Consider the following 14,840-nt stretch of genomic DNA (forward strand, 5'->3'; position numbering starts at 1 on the left):
GCATCAGTCTGCTGTGTACTTCGAGAGTTTTCGGTTTTTATTTAACATCCATCCATAATGTTCAGGAGACAAATTAGCAGCAGCACAACCTCCCAGGACACAATCCCCATCAAACATTCCCAGGACACGGTCCCCATCAAACACTCCCAGAACACGGTCCCCATCAAACACTCCCAGAACACGGTCCCCATCAAACACTCCCAGAACACGGTCCCCATCAAACACTCCCAGGACACGGTCCCCATCAAACACTCCCAGGACACGGTCCCCATCAAACACTCCCACAACATGGTCCCTATCAAACACTCCCAGAACACGGTCCCCATCAAACACTCCCAGGACACGGTCCCCATCAAACACTCCCACGACATGGTCCCTATCAAACACTCCCAGAACACGGTCCCCATCAAACATTCCCAGGACACGGTCCCCATCAAACACTCCCAGGACACGGTCCCCATCAAACACTCCCAGGACACGGTCCCCATCAAACGTTCCCACGACACAATCCCCATCAAACATTCCCAGGACACGGTCCCCATCAAACGTTCCCACGACACGGTCCCCATCAAACACTCCCAGGACACGGTCCCCATCAAACATTTCCAGGACACAATCCCCACCAAACACTCCCAGGACACGGTCCCCATCAAACATTCCCAGGACACAATCCCCATCAAATACTCCCAGAACACGGTCCCCATCAAACATTCCCAGGACACAATCCCCATCAAACATTCCCAGGACACAATCCCCATCAAACATTCCCAGGACACAATCCCCATCAAACATTCCCAGGACACAATCCCCATTAAACACTCCCAGGACACAATCCCCATCAAACGCTTCCAGAACACGGTCCCCATCAAACGCTCCCAGAACACGATCCCCATCAAACGCTCCCAGAACACGATCCCCATCAAACGCTCCCAGAACACGATCCCCATCAAATGCTCCCAGAACACGGTCCCCATCAAACGCTCCCAGAACACGATCCCCATCAAACATTTCCAGGACACAATCCCCACCAAACACTCCCAGGACACGGTCCCCATCAAACATTCCCAGGACACAATCCCCATCAAATACTCCCAGAACACGGTCCCCATCAAACATTCCCAGGACACAATCCCCATCAAACATTCCCAGGACACAATCCCCATCAAACATTCCCAGGACACAATCCCCATCAAACATTCCCAGGGCACAATCCCCATCAAACACTCCCAGGACACAATCCCCATTAAACACTCCCAGGACACAATCCCCATCAAACGCTTCCAGAACACGGTCCCCATCAAACGCTCCCAGAACACGATCCCCATCAAACGCTCCCAGAACACGATCCCCATCAAACGCTCCCAGAACACGATCCCCATCAAATGCTCCCAGAACACGGTCCCCATCAAACGCTCCCAGAACACGATCCCCATCAAACGCTCCCAGAACACGATCCCCATCAAACGCTCCCAGAACACGATCCCCATCAAACACTCCCAGAACACGATCCCCATCAAACACTCCCAGAACACGATCCCCATCAAACACTCCCAGAACACGATCCCCATCAAACACTCCCAGGACACGGTCCCCATCAAACATTCCCAGGACACGGTCCCCATCAAACACTCCCAGAACATGATCCCCATCAAACACTCCCAGAACACGGTCCTCATCCACCATTCCCAGGACACGGTCCCCATCCACCATTCCCAGGACACGGTCCCCATCAAACATTCCCAGGACACGATCCCCATCAAACATTCCCAGGACACGATCCCCATCAAACATTCCCAGGACACGGTCCGCATCAAACACTCCCAGGACACGGTCCCCATCAAACATTCCCAGGACACGGTCCCCATCAAACATTCCCAGGACACGGTCCAAATCAAACACTCCCAGGACACGGTCCCCATCAAACACTCCCAGGACACGGTCCCCATCAAACACTCCCAGGACACGGTCCCCATCAAACACTCCCAGGACACGGTCCCCATCAAACACTCCCAGGACACGGTCCCCATCAAACACTCCCAGGACACGGTCCGCATCAAACATTCCCAGGACATAATCCCCACCAAACACTCCCAGGACACGGTCCCCATCAAACACTCCCAGGACACAATCCCCATCAAACACTCCCAGGACACAATCCCCATCAAACACTCCCAGGACACAATCCCCATTAAACACTCCCGGTACACAATCCCCATCAAACGCTCCCAGGACACGAACCCATCAAACGCTTCCAGAACACGGTCCTCATCAAACGCTTCCAGAACACGGTCCCCATCAAACACTCCAGAACACGATCCCCATCAAACACTCCCAGAACACGATCCCCATCAAACACTCCCAGAACACGATCCCCATCAAACACTCCCAGAACACGGTCCCCATCAAACACTCCCAGGACACGGTCCCCATCAAACACTCCCAGGACACGGTCCCCATCAAACATTCCCAGGACACGGTCCCCATCAAACGCTTCCAGAACACGGTCCCCATCAAACGCTCCCAGAACACGGTCCCCATCAAACACTCCCAGAACACAATCCCCATCAAACACTACCAGAACACAGTCCCCATCAAACACTCTCAGAACACAATCCCCATCAAACACTACCAGAACACAGTCCCCATCAAACACTCCCAGAACACAATCCCCATCAAACACTCCCAGAACACAATCCCCATCAAACACTCCCAGAACATAATCCCCATCAAACACTCCCAGAACACAATCCCCATCAAACACTCCCAGAACACAATCCCCATCAAACACTCCCAGGACAGGTACAGCACGGGGTTAGATACAGAGTAAAGCTCCCTCTACACTGTCCCCATCAAACACTCCCAGGACAGGTACAGCACGGGATTAGATACAGAGTAAAGCTCCCTCTACACTGTCCCCCATCAAACACTCCCAGGACAGGTACAGCACGGGGTTAGATACAGAGTAAAGCTCCCTCTACACTGTCTCCATCAAACAGCAGTGGTCCAGGATGTTTGGGCTTCTAGTGGAACAGGTGGCGTGTTGGTGGTAACTTGGGTAGTACCCTCTTGAGCTTGGCCTGATTGAGGTCCCCGGCCACGATGAACAAGGCCTCGGGATGTTTCGTTTCAAGGCTATGAAATGAAATGAAAATCGCTTATTGTTCCGAGTAGGCTTCAATGAAGTTACTGTGAAAAGCCCCTAGTCGCCACATTCCGGCGCCTGTCCGGGGAGGCTGGTATGGGATTTCGCTATTTGTGGATGTGTACATTTCGTCCAGCGCGATTTTCACGTCCGCATGGGGTGGAATGTAAAACTGCTCCCTCTACACGAGTAAAGCTCCCTCTACACGATTCCCATCAAACATTCTTTCTCATTTACTTAACGGTTATGTATCTGGGAATACATTCCTGCTGGTTAAGCGTCACGTAATGTGTTGTGATGTCAGCAGAGTGTTTACGTGGGCTTTGGGCAGCTTGTGTTGAGCAACACCCTTAATAAACCTCTCATCATGTTGGACAAGTATCCAGAGAGTAGGCACCGCCATACACTTTCTTTTTCCGCAACAAAGAAATATATAGATGGGAATGCTGGCGACAAGGATTTAAAAATTTTTTTTTTCGAGTACCCAATTAATTTTTCCCAATTAAGGGGCAATTTAGTGTGGCCAATCTACCTACCCTGCACAACTTTGGGTTGTGGGGGTGAAACCCACGCAAATACCTTACTATACCCATCATAGGCCATCAAGCCTAAAGTTGAAGAACTAGAAAGGCGAATACGAACAGGAGTCATTGAACCAGTTGCAGCAAGTGATTGTGCAACACCAATCGCTCCTGTATTAAAATGGGATGGCTCAGTGAGAATTTGAAGAGATTTTAAAACAACTATTAACCCAGTTCCATGCGCAGATCATTATCCGCTGCTGCTAATTGAAGACTTATTTGCTGGACTTTCTGGAAGGCAGAAATTCAGTAAAATTGATCTTTCACAAGCAGATCTGCAGATCAATGTGGCTGCTGAATCATAGCCACCACTCACCATCATAACGCACAAAGGTCTGTTTAGCTACAGAAGACTGCATTTGGGAATAATATCTGCACCTGCTCTTTTTCATAAAATGCAAGGATCAAATTCTCAGTGTGTTGAATGGAGTGTAATGTTATTTAGATGACACTCATCACCCGTTCGAGTGAACAGCAGCACTTGGAGAATTTGGAAGCTGCCCTGAAGCAATTACAGAGCCACAATCGGAGAGTTCAAAAGGAAAAGTGCAACTTTTTCAAGTCATTCATATCAGTCAGATCATCGACAAAGACACCTTACACAGAGAGCCAAAGAAAATGTCAGCAATCTTAGAAACAGGTCTTCAAAATGTGACACAATAAAGGTCATTTAAGAATTGATCAGTGATGAGGGCAAACTTGTGCCGAATTTTGCAACACGATTGAAGCCTTTGCACACGTTGCTATGTGCCAAACAGGCTTGGCACTGTTGCTTTGTCACGATTGCCGTTACAAGTCAAGCGTGAACCTGAGGATATTGTAAAGATACTGTTGTAAAACCCTTTTTGTCTGTCCTGTGTTCTTCCTTTTATCCCCCGCCCTGCTGCCTGTCTATTGGTTAGCTGCTCCAACATCGCTGCAGCATCTGGGATTTCTGTTTAAACCACAGATTTTGGGCAGAGTTGGAACTCCTATCGCGATAGACCAAGCCAAGACATTTCCTTTAGGTTGTGTGGTACCATCTGATAAACCTGGTGTCCGCATCTCAGTGCAGCAGTCTAGAGCCAAAATCTCCACAAGTTAATAAGAATTATTTCTTAATTCACTTATATTGCTACCCGGGGTCAAGGGGGGCTGGAACTGACCGTACGATTGCCCAGGGTGTTGTGACAACGTTTAGTCAATTTCTTGTATTTCTTGCTCATGACTAACTTCATCTCAAGTTCAAATATACACAAGAACTGATCCAGTGATGGGGAAGCTGACGGACCTGGTCCAAAAAGGAACGCTGTCAGACGTTCATAGGAAAAATCCAGACTTCAAGCCCTATATCACACAAAGACTTCAGTTGACAATTCAGAGTGCAGCTCTATTACGGGGAATCTGTGTGATTATTCCTCCATGCTCGTGTGATGAATGTAGGAATTTGTTATATACTATATTTCATATTTTGTTGTGGTAATGTTATTAAAACCCCTGGGTTAAAATGCAGGCAGACTGTCTGCTAAAGATGTGAGTAAGGAGTCGTAAAGGTGAGATAATCATTGATTTTAAACCATTACTTGTGTATAGAGAGTTGGCTCATAGAATATTGTTTATAGAAAGGAGAGTCCTGCAGTATAGATAATTTATTAGGCAGTGGTATTTAGTCCTAGCTAAGCAGTTCATGGGACATCTTTGTGGGATACAGAATATGTAATGAATGGGAGGAGCCAGGTCTATCTGTAGTTTTGCCACAGGATTTGAGTCCGACAAGACAGAAGGATTTTCAGGTTGTAATAATAAGAATAATTTTTGTCACAAGTAGGCTGACATTAACACTGCAATGACGTTACTGTGAAAAGCCCCAGGTTGCCACATTCCGGTGCCTGTTCAGGTACACGCAGGGAGACTTCAGAATGTCCAAATTGCCTAACAGCACGTCTTTTGGGACTTGTAGGAGGAAACCGGAGCACCCGGAGGAAACCCATGCAGACACAGGGAGACGGTGCAGACTCCGCACAGACAGTGACACAAGCCGCCAAGACGGGAATCAAACCTGGGATCTTGGCGCTGTGAGGCAACAGTGCTAACCCCTGTGCTACTGTGTTGCCCTAGTTCTTGAAAGGGTATATTTACAATGGTCTGCACAGAGAACAGCAAGTAACCCTGATTGCTAACTTTAGTTATGAGTGGATTGTGAACTGTATTGGGTTGCTTAGTTGGAGATTCTATTGTGGCAGGTGTAGACAGTAAGTTACAGTTTCTCCTTTTATTTAAGAACTGCTTTGTCAGCGTGGTTAATTCTGTGTAAAATTAAAGTTTGTTTTAACATAAAAGATACTTCTTTTTCTTTGTTCTGTTGGTCAGAGTCATCACTCCTGGGGTAAAATATCCTTTACTAGGTTTTACAAATTTCTAATTGTTTGGGGTTTCTCGTCTGGTATCCCAACACAAATTGGGGTCTGGTCCGGGATGTCCTAATATTTGCGTAGTAGGGTCTTGACCAGCTGGAAACATCTTGTGTGGTGAGGATGAAGGAACTGGCACGCAGTTATTTTTGGTGGCCAGGATTAGGTGCTCAAATTGAAGAGAACGTAGGGAAATTTCAATCTTGCGCAAACTAAAGAACACTCCACCATTCCAACTATTACATCCGTGGGAATGGCCGACACAGGCATGGCAGAAAATACACATCGATTAGGCTGGTCCACGTGTCCTTAGTGATTTTGGATACACACTATTAATGGCCGGAAGTCGTGATAAAGAGGTCAACGGCAACTGAGAAACGAGGTGGAATACTCACAAGATTTTGCAGATTGTCAGTGACCATGGTACTCAGTTTACCTCAAAGGAGTTTGAGGACTACGCGAAGGGAAACGGTACACATCCCATCAAGTCAGCTCGTATCAGTCTGCAATGGATGGATTGGCCGAACATTTCGTTCAATCTTTGAAGCATTCCAAAGTGTCAAAGAACCAGGGGACATTGGCGAGGAAAATAAACAAATTCCTAATGTCTTAACAGAAGGGCAGCACGGTAGCATGGTGGCTAGCATAAATGCTTTACAGCTCCAGGGTCCCAGGTTCGATTCCCGGCTGGGTCACTGTCTGTGCGGAGTCTGCACGTCCTCCCCGTGTGTGCGTGGGTTTCCTCCGGGTGCTCCGGTTTCCTCCCACAGTCCAAAGATGTGCGGGTTAGGTGGATTGGCCATGCTAAATTGCCCGTAGTGTCCTAAAAAGTAAGGTTAAGGGGGTGGGTTGTTGGGTTACGGGTATAGGGTGGATACATGGGTTTGGGTAGGGTGATCATTGCTCGGCACAACATCGAGGGCCGAAGGGCCTGTTCTGTGCTGTACTGTTCTATGTTCTAACACTGTACACGCGACAGCATCGAACTCACCTTTGTTAATTCCACCTGATACTTCAGATATTGTCAAATGACAACAACAAACACAAATAGTAAGGAGGGAGAAAATCTCTAAAAAGTGAGTATTCAACCAGGGGGAAGAGAGCGCTAGCCAGTAGTTACACCACCAATGAGAAATGGGTATCTGGTAAGATCCTAGCAATTATCATACACCGTACACAGGGATGATGGAAGGGTTTAAAAGCAAATTACTGCGGATGCTGGAATCTGAAATGAAAGAGAAACTGCTGGAAAATCTCAGCAGGTCTGACAGCATCTGTAGGGAGAGAAAAGAGCCAACATTTCAAGTCCAATGACTCTTTGTCAAAGCTTTGATTTTTCAGCATTTTCTCTCTGATGATGGAAGGGTTTGGCTGCAAGATTGTAAAAGTTACATCAATGCCATTAGGAAACTGGATATAACTTTTATAATACAATATCGCTAATTATTTTTGATTCTTCCACGGGAAGTGGGTGTCACCGGCTCAGACAGCATTTATTGCCCATCCCTAATTTTCCTTGGACAGAGAGATTTGCTCAGCCATTCCAGTGGGCAGTTACGAGTCAACCACATTGTTGTGGGTCTGGAGTCACATGTTTGAGGCAGCACAGTAGCATTGTGGATAGCACAATTGCTTCACAGCTCCAGGTTGGGGGGGGGGGGGGGCAGGGTCCCAGGTTCGATTCCGGCTTGGGTCACTGTCTGTGCGGAGTCTGCACATCCTCCCCGTGTCTGCGTGGGTTTCCTCCGGGTGCTCTGGTTTCCTCCCACAGTCTAAAGATGTGCAGGTTAGGTTCATTGGCCATGCTAAATTGCCCTTAGTATCCAAAATTGCCCTTAGTGTTGGGTGGGGTTACTGGGTTATGGGGATAGGGTGGAGTTGTTGACCTTGGGTAGGGTGCTCTTTCCAAGAGCCGGTGCGGACTCGATGGGCCGAATGGCCTCCTTCTGCACTGTAAATTCTATGATAATGTAGGCCAGACCGGGTAAGGACGGCAGATTTCCTTCCCTAAAGGACATGAGTGAACCAGATGGGATTTTACAACAATTGACAATAGTTTCATGGTCACCGTTACTGAGACTCGATTTATATTGCGATATGGATGTCGCGCATATAAACGTTGCAGATACGGGCCTCGCCGATATCAATATTATGGCTTTTCGCGGATCAGGATGTCGCAGATATGGATTACTGCGGAAGCGGATGTGGCGAATACGGCTCAGCATGGATACGGCTGGATAAGCCCGGCCAGTCTGGCAGTATCTGAGTTTCCAATCCATCAGCCTGTGCTGGGTGTCTGGACAGCAGCAGACTTCCCCCCATCACCCTGCCCCCCCACCCCCATCCCACCCCATCACCCTGCCCCCCCCACCCCATCACCCTGCCCCCCCACCCCCATCACCCTGCCACCCCCATCACCCTGCCCCCCCCCCACACCCCCCCCATCACCCTGCCCCCCCCATCACCCTGCCCCCCCCCCCCCCATCACCCTGCACCCTGCCCCCCCACCCCCCCCATCACCCTGCCCCCCCCACCCCCCAGCCCCCCCCCACCCCCCCCATCACCCTGCCCCCCCCACCCCCCCATCCACCCTGCCCCCCCAACACCCTGCCCCCCCAACACCCTGCCCCCCCAACACCCTGCCCCCATCACCCTGCCCCCCCAACCCAACCATCACCCTGCCCCCCCACCATCACCCTCCCTGCCCCCCCCACCATCACCCTCCCTGCCCCCCCCCACCATCACCCTCCCTGCCCCCCCCACCATCACCCTCCCTGCCCCCCCACCATCACCCTCCCTGCCCCCCCCACCACCATCACCCTCCCTGCCCCCCCCCCACCATCACCCTCCCTGCCCCCCCCCCCACCATCACCCTCTGCACCCCCCACCATCACCCTCTGCCCCCCCCCACCATCACCCTCTGCCCCCCCCACCCACCATCACCCTCTGCCCCCCCCACCACCATCACCCTCTGCCCCCCCCCACCATCACCCTCTGCCCCCCCACCCACCATCACCCTCCCTGCACCCCCCCACCATCACCCTCCCTGCCCCCCACCACCATCACCCTCCCTGCCCCCACCACCACCATCACCCTCCCTGCCCCCCCCTCACCATCACCCTCCCTGCCTCCCCCCCACCATCACCCTCCCTGCCTCCCCCCCCCATCACCCTCCCTGCCGTCCCCCCCCCATCACCCTCCCTGCTGCCCCCCCCATCACCCTCCCTGCCCCCCCCCATCACCCTCCCTGCCCCCCCCCCCATCACCCTCCCTGCCCCCCCATCACCCCTCCCTGCCCCCCCCCCATCACCCTCCCTGCCCCCCCCATCACCCTCCCTGCCCCCCCCCCATCACCCTCCCTGCCCCACCACCATCACCCTCCCTGCCCCCCCACCACCATCACCCTCCCTGCCCCCCCCACCATCACCCTCCCTGCCCCCCCCCACCATCACCCTCCCTGCCCCCCCCCCACCATCACCCCCCCTGCCCCCCCCCCACCACCATCACCCTCCCTGCCCCCCCCCCCCACCATCACCCTCCCTGCCCCCCCCCACCATCACCCTCCCTGCACCCCCCCACCATCACCCTCCCTGCCCCCCAACCACCATCACCCTCCCTGCCCCCCCACCACCATCACCCTCCCTGCCCCCCCACCACCATCACCCTCCCTGCCTCCCCCCCACCATCACCCTCCCTGCCTCCCCCCCCCATCACCCTCCCTGCCTCCCCCCCCCATCACCCTCCCTGCTGCCCCCCCCCCATCACCCTCCCTGCCCCACCACCATCACCCTCCCTGCCCCCCCACCACCATCACCTCCCTGCCCCCCCCACCATCACCCTCCCTGCCCCCCCCCACCATCACCCTCCCTGCCCCCCCCCACCATCACCCTCCCTGCCACCACCCCCACCCCATCACCCTCCCTTCCCCCCACCCCACCATCACCTCCCGTGCCCACCCCACCATCACCCTCCCTGCACCCCCCCACCATCACCCTCTCCTGCCCCCCAACCCCACACCTCCCTGCCCCCCCACCCTACCGCCCCTGCCCCCCCACCACCATCACCCTCCCTGCCTCCCCCCCACATCCACCCCCTGCCTCCACCCCCACACCCGCCTGCCGCCCGACCCCATCCCCCTATCCCTGCTGCCCCCCCCCATCACCCTCCCTGCCCCCCCCCCCCCATCCACCTCCCTGCCCCCCCCCCCCCCCATCACCCTCCCTGCCCCCCCCCCCCACCCCCCCTGCCCCCCCATCACCCTGCCTCCCCTCCCAATCACACACCCCCGGCCCAGCCCCTGCTGCCATTACCTGCTCGCTTCTCCTGCCTCACTCTCTCCAAAACATCCCCGTCTCACAAACTCCAAACTGGGCCCCCAATCCCCGGCCTTTCTCTTCCAGGCCTCAGCTGCGGGGCTGAGCGGCGCAAACGAACCGCTGGATTGCAGGCCTGCCAGCTGACTAGGCCCGGTTACTATGGTGACGCCGAGCCCGGCGCCTGCGCAGAGCGGCCCCGCCCAATGCGCTGGCGCAGTGCCGGGCCCGGCCCTTCGATCCGCGCAGGCGCGGTGCCGGGACCGGGCGGGGCCGCTCTGCGCAGGCGCCCTTGCTCCATTCACATTGCAGCACACTCTCTTCACCCATCAGTTTGCATGTTCTTTTTTTAAAAGGGTTGGGGGATATGATATCCATGTTGCAATCAACATGCAGCCATGATTTGGGCAGCACAGTGGTCAGCACAATTGGTTCACAGCTCCAGGGTCCCAGGTTCGATTCCCGGCTTGGGTCACTGTCTGTGCGGAGTCTGCACATCCTCCCCGTGTCTGCGTGGGTTTCCTCCAAGAGCCGGTGCAGACTCGATGGGCTGAAATGGCCTCCTTCTGCACTGTAAATTCTATGATCTATGACGGGATAAGAACTAGGAGCAGAATGGACCATTCAGCTCCTGACGCCAGCTCCACCATTCAATACTATCTCGGCTGATCTTCTCTCTCTCCGCCTCACCTTCACTGTCCCGCCCGCTCTCCACAACCCTTCAACCCACTACTCATTAAAAACTTTATCCATCTCCCCCTCAAATTTGTTCAGTGTTCCGGCATCAAGACTATGGGCCAAGTGCTGGCCAATTAGGTAGGCAGGTCAGGTGTTTTTCACGTGTCGCTGCAGATTCGATGGGCCAAACGGCCTCTTCTGCAATTCTGTGATCCACCGCACTCTAGGGTAGTGACTTCCACAGATTCACAACCCTCTGAGAGAGGTAATTCCTCCTCATTTGTTTTAAATCTGCTACCCCTTCGCCTAAAACTATGACCTCTTATGATATCTTAATCCCATTTTCCAGCACTTGGGCCGTAACCCTGTATGCCATGGAGGTTCAAATGTGCATTCAAATGCTTCTTCAATGTTGAGGGTTCCCGATTCAACCACCCTTTCAGGCAGTGAGTTCCAGATTTCCACCAACCTCTGGATGAAAACTTTTTTCCTGAAATCTTCTCGAAATCTCCTGCCCCTTAGCGTAAATCTATACTCCTGGTTATTGACTGTTCTACTCAGGGGAAATTTCTTCCTGTCTACCCTATCTATATCGTTCATAATTTTATGCACTTTAATCAAGTCCCCCCCCCCCCCCCCCCCCGCCTTCTCTAAGGAAAACTACCCAACCAAACCAGCCTCTCTTCATAGCTAAAATGCTCCAGCCAGGCAGCATGATGGTGAATCTCCTCTGCACCCTTTCAAAAAAATTAAACTAAATTCAAAATTAAAGAAATTAACAGACAGAGAGGAGGTTGAATGAATGACGTGGTCTGGCAAGATTAAAAGTAGACAAATCTCCAGGGCCAAATGAAATGTATCCCAGGATATTGAGTGAGACAAGGGAGGAAATAGCAGGGGTGCTGGCAATAACTTTCAATTCCTCTCTGGCCACAGGAGAGATGCCGGAGGGTTGGAGGAAAGCCAACGTGGTACCATTTTTCAAGAAGGGAGGAAGGGATAAACCAGGAAATGACAGACCAGTCAGTCGAACCTCAGTGATCGGGAAACTATTGGAAGCAATTCTGAGAGAGAATTAATCTACATTTAGAGAGGCTGGTTTAGCACACTGGGCTAATCACTGGCTTTAAAAGCAGACCAAGGCAGGCCAGCAGCACGGTTCAATTCCCGTACCAGCCTCCCCGAACAGGCGCTGGAATGTGGTGACTAGGGGCTTTTCACAGTAACTTCATTTGAAGCCTACTTGTGACACTAAGCGATTTTCGTTTTCGTTTCATTTCAGGTTAAAGTCCAACATGTTTGTTTCAAACACTAAGCTTTCGGAGCATTGCTCCTTCCTCAGGTGAAGGAGCAGTGCTCCGAAAGCTAGTGTTTGAAACAAACCTGTTGGACTTTAACCTGGTGTTGTATGACTTCTCACTGTGCTCACCCCAGTCCAACGCCGGCATCTCCACATCATTGATAATCCCTGCTTAGTGTTGTAAGACTTCTTACAGGGATTATCAAATCAGCATGGTTTTGTTAAGAGGTCATTTGACCAACTTAGTTGAATTTTTCAAAGAGGTCAACAGGTGTGTAGATGAGGAAAATGCATTAGACGCAGTCTACTTGGATTTCAGCAAGGCTTTTGATAGGTTCCCACGTTTTGTTATGCTCTTGACGTAGCATAAGCTGCTTCCTTGATGTGCACTCTGACAAAGGAAGGTTCAGACGTGGAGATAACTTTAACACATTTATTTAAACTATTTACAATTCTCCTCCTACTTGGATTAGACTCCTGTTAATCCTGCTGTAGCTACTCAGACTGACGAACCAGTCTGCTACAATCCAGGAGGTGGGTGTGATGTGTTTCAAATCAACCCTGTGTCTGTACTCACTGAGTGTCTCCACTGGAACGGGGAAGATCATGTGCTGTGTCCTTTTATATGGGTTGGTGTAACGCCCCCCTGTGGTAGTGTCACCTCTTTTTTTTTTTTATAAATTTAGTGTACCCAATCATTTTTCCAATTAAGGGGCAATTTAGAGTGGCCAATCCACCTAGCTTGCACCTTTTTGGGTTGTGGGGGCGAAACCCACGCAAACACGGGGAGAATGTGCAAACTCCACACGGACAGTGACCCAGAGCCGGGATCGAACCTGGGACCTCGGCGCCGTGAGGCAGCAGTGCTAACCACTGTGCCACCGTGCTGCCCTTGGTAGTGTCACCTCTGTGTGTATCGTGAATGCCCATTGGTCGTGTCCTATCTTACTGACCTATTGGTTGAATGTGTGTGTGTCATGTCTCTGGTGCTCCCTCTAGTGTCTATCTAGTCTAATTGTATTTACTTTTTTTAAAAATAATTTTTATTGAAATTTTTACAAAATATAAACATCACAACAATATTAACAAAACAACCGGGGTAACAACCCAAGAACAACACCCACCCAACTTCAAAAGCAACTACAAACAAAAGAAAAAACAAAAGAACATCCAAACAACAAAAGGGGAAAGAGATAACACCCGCCCCATCCCACAAACCCATGTACACAGTTCTCCCTCCCACCGAACCAACCTCCCCCCCCCCCCCCCCCCCGCCCCGGAGTTGCTGCTGCTGCCGGCCTATTTCCCTACCGTTCCGCCAGGAAGTCCAGGAAAGGCTGCCACCGCCTAAAGAACCCTTGTACTGATCCCCTCAGGGAATATTTCATCCTCTCCAATTTAATGAACCCCGCCATATCATTGATCCAGGCCTCCACGCTTGGGGCCTCGCATCCTTCCATTGTAGCAAGATCCTCCGCTGGGCTACTAGGGACGCAAAGGCCAGAACACCGGCCTCTTTCGCCTCCTGCACTCACGGCTCCACTGCAACCCCAAAAATTGCGAGTCCCCAGCCTGGCTTGACCCTGGATCCCACCACCCTCGACACTGTCCTTGCTACCCACTTCCAAAACTCCCCCAGCGCTGGGCACATCCAAAACATATGGGCGTAGTTCGCTGGGCCCCCCGAGCACCTAGTACACCTGTCTTCACCCCCGAAAAACCTACTCATCCTCGTCCCAGTCATGTGGGCCCTATGCAGCACCTTGAACTGTATGAGGCTAAGCCTCGCACAGGAAGAGGAGGAATTCACTCTCTCCAGGGCATCCGCCCACGTCCCCTCCTCAATCTCCTCACCCAGCTCCTCTTCCCATTTACCCTTCAGTTCCTCCACCGAGGCCTCGTCTACCTCCTGCATCACCCGGTATATGTCCGAAATCCTCCCTCCTCCAACCCACACCCCCGAGAGCACCCTGTCCCGCACCCCACGTGGGGGCAGCAAGGGGAACCCCTCCACCTGCCGCCTGGCAAACGCCCTCACCTGCATGTACCTAAACATGTTCCCCGGGGGGAGCCCAAACTTCCCCTCTAACTCCCCCAAGCTCGCGAACCTCCCCTCCACAAACAGGTCCCTCAACCTCCTAACCCCTACCCTGTGCCAGCCCAGATATCCGCCATCAATGCTCCCTGGGACAAACCGATGGTTCCCCCGTATCGGGGCCTCCATCGCGACCCCCACTTCCCCCCTGTGCCGTCTCCATTGCCCCCAGATTTTGAGGGTAGCCGCCACCACCAGGCTCGTGGTATACCTCGTTGAAGGGAGCGGCAACGGCGCCGTTACCAGCGCCTCCAGGCTCGTGCCCACACATGACGCCACCTCCATCCTCTTCCATGCTGCCCCTTCCTCGTCCATTACTCACTTACGCACCATCGCTGCGT

The 14,840-nt window shown here is 52.6% G+C and overlaps 1 protein-coding gene across 2 annotated transcripts in view; it reads right to left on the minus strand.

Annotated features, from left to right (window-relative positions):
• ttc33 (tetratricopeptide repeat domain 33) overlaps positions 1-10,596 on the minus strand; it is a 90,569-nt gene extending 79,973 nt beyond the window's left edge. For both annotated transcript variants that reach the window (XM_038805963.1, XM_038805964.1), the window contains exon 1: positions 10,424-10,596. The gene's annotated coding sequence lies outside the window, so the exon portion shown is untranslated. The remainder of the gene's footprint in view (positions 1-10,423) is intronic.
• Positions 10,597-14,840: the final 4,244 nt, after the last annotated feature.

This window comes from Scyliorhinus canicula, chromosome 8 (genome assembly GCF_902713615.1).
Source record: "Scyliorhinus canicula chromosome 8, sScyCan1.1, whole genome shotgun sequence".
NCBI lineage: Eukaryota > Metazoa > Chordata > Chondrichthyes > Carcharhiniformes > Scyliorhinidae > Scyliorhinus > Scyliorhinus canicula.